This window comes from Leptodactylus fuscus, chromosome 7 (assembly GCF_031893055.1).
Source record: "Leptodactylus fuscus isolate aLepFus1 chromosome 7, aLepFus1.hap2, whole genome shotgun sequence".
Taxonomy (NCBI): Eukaryota; Metazoa; Chordata; class Amphibia; order Anura; family Leptodactylidae; genus Leptodactylus; species Leptodactylus fuscus.
In genome coordinates this window covers 129665340-129672451 of record NC_134271.1, presented here as the reverse complement: position 1 = coordinate 129672451, position 7112 = coordinate 129665340, and the positions used below count along the sequence as shown (strand labels likewise).

Below are 7112 nucleotides of genomic sequence, written 5' to 3'. Positions count from 1 at the left end.
ACTTGGTGACTCTCCTTTAGTCAAATAGTGGTTTCCCCTGAAACAAGCATTTTTTCCCATAGCCAGGGGCGGATCCAGGGCCGGGCGAGCCGGGCAACCGCCCGGGGCCCCGCGCCTAGCGGAGCCCCGCGGCAGGGCCCGTACCTAACAAAACTCGGGTCGGTCGGCAGGGCAATTGTCACTTGCAGGGGCCCCCTGTCGGTCCTCTATCAGTAGCTGCAGCTTCCTGCACACAGTGTGCTTCACACATATACTTTCCCTATTAGGAAGTATATGTGTGAAGCACACTGTGTACCTGCAGCATCGGCTCATAGACAGCAGCCAGCGCAGGGAGCTGCAGCTATGGATAGAGGACGCTCCCTCCTCATCCCCCTTCTCTGGCTGCCCTCTGTCAACCAATGAGAGGGTGAGGAGAGCCGAGGAGGCGGAGCTTATCGCTCTATAGAAGATCCCTGCCGTCCTGCATCTTACACACGAGAGGGAGAAGTTCAGCAAAGTGAAAGAAAGCACACGCAGGTACAGGCTGGAGGGGGAGGGGGTTACTATTCCTATTAATGTCAGGCACTTGGAGTTATTCATTTAGTTTTAGTAACTCCATGTGCCTCATATTAATAGCAGTTAACCCCATCATGTCCCTCACATTAACCCCTGTGTACTTCACCATAAGGGTTACTGATGTGTGAGATGTATGGGGTACTAATCATGGAGATACTTCATTATTACCTCCATGTCTCTAACATATCAGTAACTGTTATGTGAGGCACACAGGGGGTTAATGTGAGGGACATGATGGGGTTAATTGCTATTAATATAAGGCACATGGAGTATCTTAGGGGGCGTTCACACTACCGTCAGTGTCCACTGCTAATGTCTTGCACGGACATTAGCAGCGGACACTAGCTGTGTCCGTGACATTCTCCATTCATTTAAAGGGGCTCTAGCAGCAAAATCATGCTAATAGACCCCACATATGCGTGAATAGCCTTTAAAAAGACCATTCAGGCCCCGTAAATGTTATATTAACCCCCGGTCCCATTTTTAAATAAAAGCATTAAAACATATATGCTAATTGTACCTGAACATGCACTGGGGGTGGGGATGCACGGTGCTACGTCATCTTCGGGCACGCCTGCCTCTTCTGTCTTCTTGGAGCGACGCCCTCTGGTCCCGTCTCTTCTTCCGGCTTGAGGTCTTCCGGAGCACTACTGCGCAGGCTCACTTGCCAGTCCCCGTAGAACTACATGAGCGTACTGCACGCTTGCGAACTGCCATTAAGTAAAATGGTGAGTGAGCCTGCGCAGTAGCGATCCGGAGGGAAGCGCTACTACGCAGGCGCGAGATTTGAAGACCTCAAGCCAGAAGAAGACCAATAGGAAGCCGGCAGAAGAGACGGGACCAGAGGGCGTCGCTCCAAGAAGACAGAAGAGGCAGGTGTGCCCAAAGATGACGCGGCATCGTGCATCCCCGCCCCCGGTGCATGTTCAGTAAGATTTGCATATATGTTTTTATCCTTTTATTTAAAAACGGGACTGGGGGTTAATATAACACTTACGGTGCCTGAATAGCCTTTTTAAAGGCTATTCACGCATATGTGGGGTCTATTAGCATGATTTTGCTGATAGAGCCCCTTTAAATGGACATCGGGTGCATTGTTTTACACTCCGTGCCTGTCCTAAATATGTCCGACTTTTCAAGCGGACAGAAAAAACCTACGTCGGGTTTTTGTAAGTAGGGCCCCACCACAGTCAATTGCCCAGGGCCCCGCAAAGCCTGGATCCGCCACTGCCCATAGCCTATAATGGGATTCGATATTCGATCGAGTAGTCAAATATTTCAGCTCTACTCGAAACGAATATGGAATCTCGAATATTTCACTGTTCGCTCATCTCTAGTCTCTAACAGTTTCACCCTCACTGCTCTAAGGGGTGTACTTTCTAAAGTGGTATCTTTGAGGGTGTTTTTTATATTTTGACACTTCATGGACTTTTTATGTAGATTGAGAGCCTCATATAGAGAACATACAAACTCCTAGTAGATGTTGTTCCTGGCAGGATTGAAACCCAGGACTCCAGTGCTGCAAGGCGGCAGTGCTAACCACTGAGCCACAACGTTGCCCCACTCCTCAATTTCTAGTAGCCCACTAGGACCACATAGGAGAACTGAGTGCCAGAACGTCCCGGCTATAAGTGGTAGAGATGGACGAGAAGATTCTCAGAACTTTGATGATGAAATTAACTGATGATTTTGAGCAATAGTGAGCGAGCAGACAGAATGTCTAGGGCAGCAGAAAACTGGAATATGGTCCTGGTTTCAATATATATATATATATATATATATAAGGAGGCGTCTATGTAGTTACCACATACAGAGAGAGAGGACACGGTACAGTATCACTCCTATCTCCATAGATAGATCATGTTACTCTCTGTTTTTACTCTTGTGATGTTTTTGTAAAATCTTCATAGTTTGGAATTTTATGAAATATTTATGATCTTATAATCTTGTTCTACATTTTCTACATTTGGTTTACAGCCGGTTACAATAGATCATTGCTTGACAAAGAAAAGGTAAGTTGTCCTGAGTTTCCCATAAAACGATTTATATCTGCAAATAGGATAGCGATATATTATTGAGATTTATCTGCTTTGGTTTTGTAGATGAGAGGTCTCACCATCTTCTTTTGCCTTTTGGCTGGGTGTCATGTGGCAGGAGGTATGTTACGTATGTTACGTATGTTAGGTATGCACTGCAGCCTTGCAGCACTGGAGTCCTGGGTTTCAATCCTGCCAGGAACAACATACCTCTTATCTATATGTATCACTTATATGTATACTGACTTCAGAACCTCTAGACTTTATCTCTGAAAGTCACAAAGAAAATTACTACTAAGATTATCGTCTACGGACAACTGGGCGCCAATATTTTTTATATTATTATTATTCATTTGTATGTATTTTGGGATAAAAACTACGTCTCTTACCTCTCCTTCATTTCCAAACTCCTGGAACGCTTGGTCTATTCTCACCTAATCTTATATCTAGCTCTGTTCTTCACCCCTTACGATCTGATTTTTTTTATACACTACATGTTACAAAAACTACCCATAGGGTAAGTTCACACGGAACCTGAGGCGGAGGGGGAAGTGGTGGTGGTGGTGAACTTGGAAAAATAAGGATCACCAGATGTGGCGCTATAGAGGTGAAGTGAGTCAAGGCAGTTTAGAGAAATCATAGGAGTCCCATCAGTTCCACAAAGTAGTAAAGAGATTGACCTAGTCAATAAGTGATACAGTCAATGGTACTATTCTCCAGATCTCCCCAATCCTCCACACCAGAGTGGATAGAGATTGAAGGTCAGGGCACTTCCAATGTGCTGAGATTAGAAACTTTGCTGCCGTAAGGCCGATTGCAGATGACCATGCTGCAAACGGCCGGCCGTGAATTAAGAATATGGGCAGTGTATAGGGAAGTCTCCCGTGTGCTGCCCATACACAGGCTGTGCTTCCGTGGCTCCTTTCATTAAAGGGGTTGTCCCATTTCAAGGATCCTATCTATACTGGTAGCTTATGTAAAACTGAAGACTTTTCCTAAGTATATTGCTGTAGGAATTTTGCTTTGTTTGCCTGCAAAGTGACTTTATTCCTTCCATTGTTTACACAGCGTTGCTATAACAATGGACCTGGGAGATAGGACAAGTGATGTCACTTAGTGTCCACAGGGCAATCAGTTCAACTAATTGCATTTTGCTGATAATGACAGGTCTGTTATCTCTCTAAGTAAACACACAGATAATAGGTAGTCCATTTTGTACAAGAATCTGCATATTATCTGATCTGCTTAAGTGTTCTGTGTCTGGGGATGGGGGTGATGGGGGAGGGAGGAGAAATACAGGAAGTGAGAAGTAGACACTGCATGAAATGGGAGAGCCTGGCTGAAAGACTGAAATGGGAGAACCCCTTTAAATGAATAGGAGCCATAGAAGCAAGGGACGCAAAATAGGACAGGAAAAGGGTCTGTTCTGTATTTTGCCGCCACAGGTTCCGGACCAAAAACTGAGTAGCCGCGACTGAAAGCCGATGTACTGCACCGGCATCCAGCCGCACAATCCGCTCCAGATTAGGCAATGAATGGCCTAATGTATCGCCTCGCAATTCGGCCTGAAGAATGAGCATCTTGGGGGTTTTTTGCGGGAGCCGGAAGAAACGGCTCCTGGAGAAAAGACCTGACCGACTCCTATTGATTTCAATGAGAGCCATCTTTTTGGTCAAGAGTTTGAGGCGGATCCGTGTGTGAACTTAGCCTGACTACTACCTCTGTACCACCTATAGCTATTGATAATGATGAAGATAATGCTGTTGATGATGAAGGTTATTATGACTAATATCACATTATTTCTCCTCTTTAGCCATTGAGAAAACCATCATGCTTTTTCCCGAGCCAACAATCACGGGCTATGTAATTCTGAATTCTACACATAAAGTTCTAAAGCAGATGACTGTATGTCTGCGCTCCTACTCCGACCTTACCCGAGACTATGGCCTTCTGTCCATAGCTACACCAGACAAGGACAACGCTTTCCTCATTTACCCGATGCCCCCAAATAATATTTCTATCTCCATAAATAATGAAGATATTTACTTCAAAGTGGATCCTGAACGTTTTTGACTGGAAAAGCTCTTGTGTCACTTGGGACTCTGAGACTGGACTGCTCCAACTATGGATCAATGGCAAGAGATACCCGGGAAGAGTTACAAGGACCAGATCTCCCATCTCACCTCAGATGTTTGTCATCCTTGGGCAGGACCAGGATAGTTTTGGTGGTAAATTTGATGTTGCCGAGTCCTTTGTAGGAGAAATGTGTGATGTCAATATGTGGGATTATGTTCTGCCCGATTCGCTTATAATGGTCTATTTCTATAATGATTACAATGTAAACGGGAATATATTTAACTGGATAGATGGGAAATATAGAGCCAAAGGGTCAATTCTTGTCTCGAAGAACCGATTCTATCCTAAGTGATGACTAGAGGTAATGTAAGGCCGTGTATATCACTTCTTCACCTGTAATCTTCTGATAGATCTATTGTAAAGTCATCATGATATAGTTACTGTAGGATTCCCCATAGACTTGTATAGTCATTGCTGCGGCTGACCTAGGGGCAAATATCCTTGTAACATCATCTGTATTGAGCCCTCCATCTTATTGGAGAACAGAATGCCCTACACATGTCACTCTTTATGTATACAGTATATACACGCCATCTAATACATGTGCTTCCTTTATTCTATCCTTATGGTATAATAAATCCTGTATTACTGCATAGTCTCTGTTCTCTTGTCCTTCTTTTCCTACTTAAAAATGTGTATCCATCAGTGAAGTAATCCCAGTAGGTAATGGGCCCTATTTACTTACCATTCCCGCTCCTGCTCACGGCTGCATGTGCTTCCTCCTTCTGAAGATGCGGCTGTGAACAGGAGCGGGGATTGGTGAGTAAGGCCGTGGGCGCGCGAACCCCACACATTGCTATCATTATTCTCTGGAGTATTTTCATACCCCGAGTATAATGAACGGAGGCCTGGGGGAGGCGAGGAAACATTAAAAACACTGTTACTTACCACTCCTGCTCTCATTGGACATGACCAAAATCATTGGGGAGTGTGTTGAAGCCCAGGAGAGGTAAGTAACATTGTCTTTTATGTTTGTATCCTCCCCTGGGTCTCCAATCATTATACTCTGGGGTCTGAAAATTTTAATTTTAATTTGTCATGGTTGGGGGATGTGTGCAGGAGCCACTATGGGACATAATACTGTGTTCAGGGGCCACTATAGGGCATAATACTGTGGGCAGGGGCCACTATGGGGCATAATACTGTGTGCAGGGGACACTATGGGGCATAAAACTGTGTGCTGGGGACACTATTGGGCATAATATTGTGTGCAGGGGTCACTATGGGGCATAATACTGTGAGCAGGGGCCACTATGGGACATAATACTGTGGACAGGGGCCACTATGGGGCATAATATTGTGTGCAGGGGTCACTATGGGGGATAATACTGTGTTCCGGGGCCACTATAGGGCATAATACTGTGGGCAGGGGCCACTGTGGGACATAATACTGTGGACAGGGGCCACTATGGTGCATAATAGTGTGTGCAGGGGCCACTATGGGGCATAATAGTGTGTGCAGGGGCCAGTATGGGGTATAATACTGTGTGCAGGGGACACTATGGGGTATAATACTTTGTGCAGGGGCCACTATGGGCCATAATACTGTGTGCAGGAGCTACTATGGGGCATAATAGAGCGTGCATGAATGTGGGGGGGGGGGGGTCGGTCGTTGGGGTTTTTGGCGTCGGGGGGGGGCGATGTCGAAAGTTCGGCACGGGGCCCCGCCATTCCTAGTTACGCCCTGGGCATCATAGCTATTAGGTCTCCGCTGTAGTGTACAGCGGAGACCCGGCGCTAATGCCTGCAATGTGAGCCCACTCTGATCATGTCCATTGTGTGCTGATACCCCTCAAACGTTAAACATTTGCCCTGCAAACATTAAGCCTTTTTTATGGCTTTGTGAATGGAAAAATAACAAAATCATTGGGTTTGGAAGGAGGGAAGTCAAAAACGAAAATCGAAAAATGCCTGCGGCAGGAAGGGGTTAATGTAAATTAAATATGGTATTAGTAGCTCCCCTTGGGATCTTATTTCATGATCAACTGGTTCAAAACGGCCCACAACAGAGCAAGTGAATCCCTTGGTGGGACCCTGAATTAGGCACAACTGTCCACCCCCCCCATGAGTAGCGCATGGACTAATACACTGACTGTGTTCATTCCTCTAGGCATGGAGGAGATCACCTTGTAATGAAAGCATGGGGCTGAGTTATCTTGTAACAGACTTTGCATATCTGTCGTTGTCTCTTGTATAGGAGAGGTGGCTGCAGTCCATCCACTCTGTCTCTATATAAATGTAGCATACCCCTTAATATTACATTTATTTCCCAAATATTCTGAATACTGGAGATCCGACCTCTGGGACCCCATCTTATCCCAAAACACAGAGGGACAGAGATCTCTTCAGATGTTACCAGTTATATGGGGGACTGAGGTGCTGCTC

At 45.6% G+C, this 7112-nt stretch overlaps 1 pseudogene; it reads left to right on the top strand.

The window, feature by feature from the left end:
* Nucleotides 1-2657: 2657 nt before the first annotated feature.
* Nucleotides 2658-5074, top strand: LOC142212939 (jeltraxin-like; annotated as a pseudogene).
* The last annotated feature ends 2038 nt before the right edge of the window (nucleotides 5075-7112 follow it).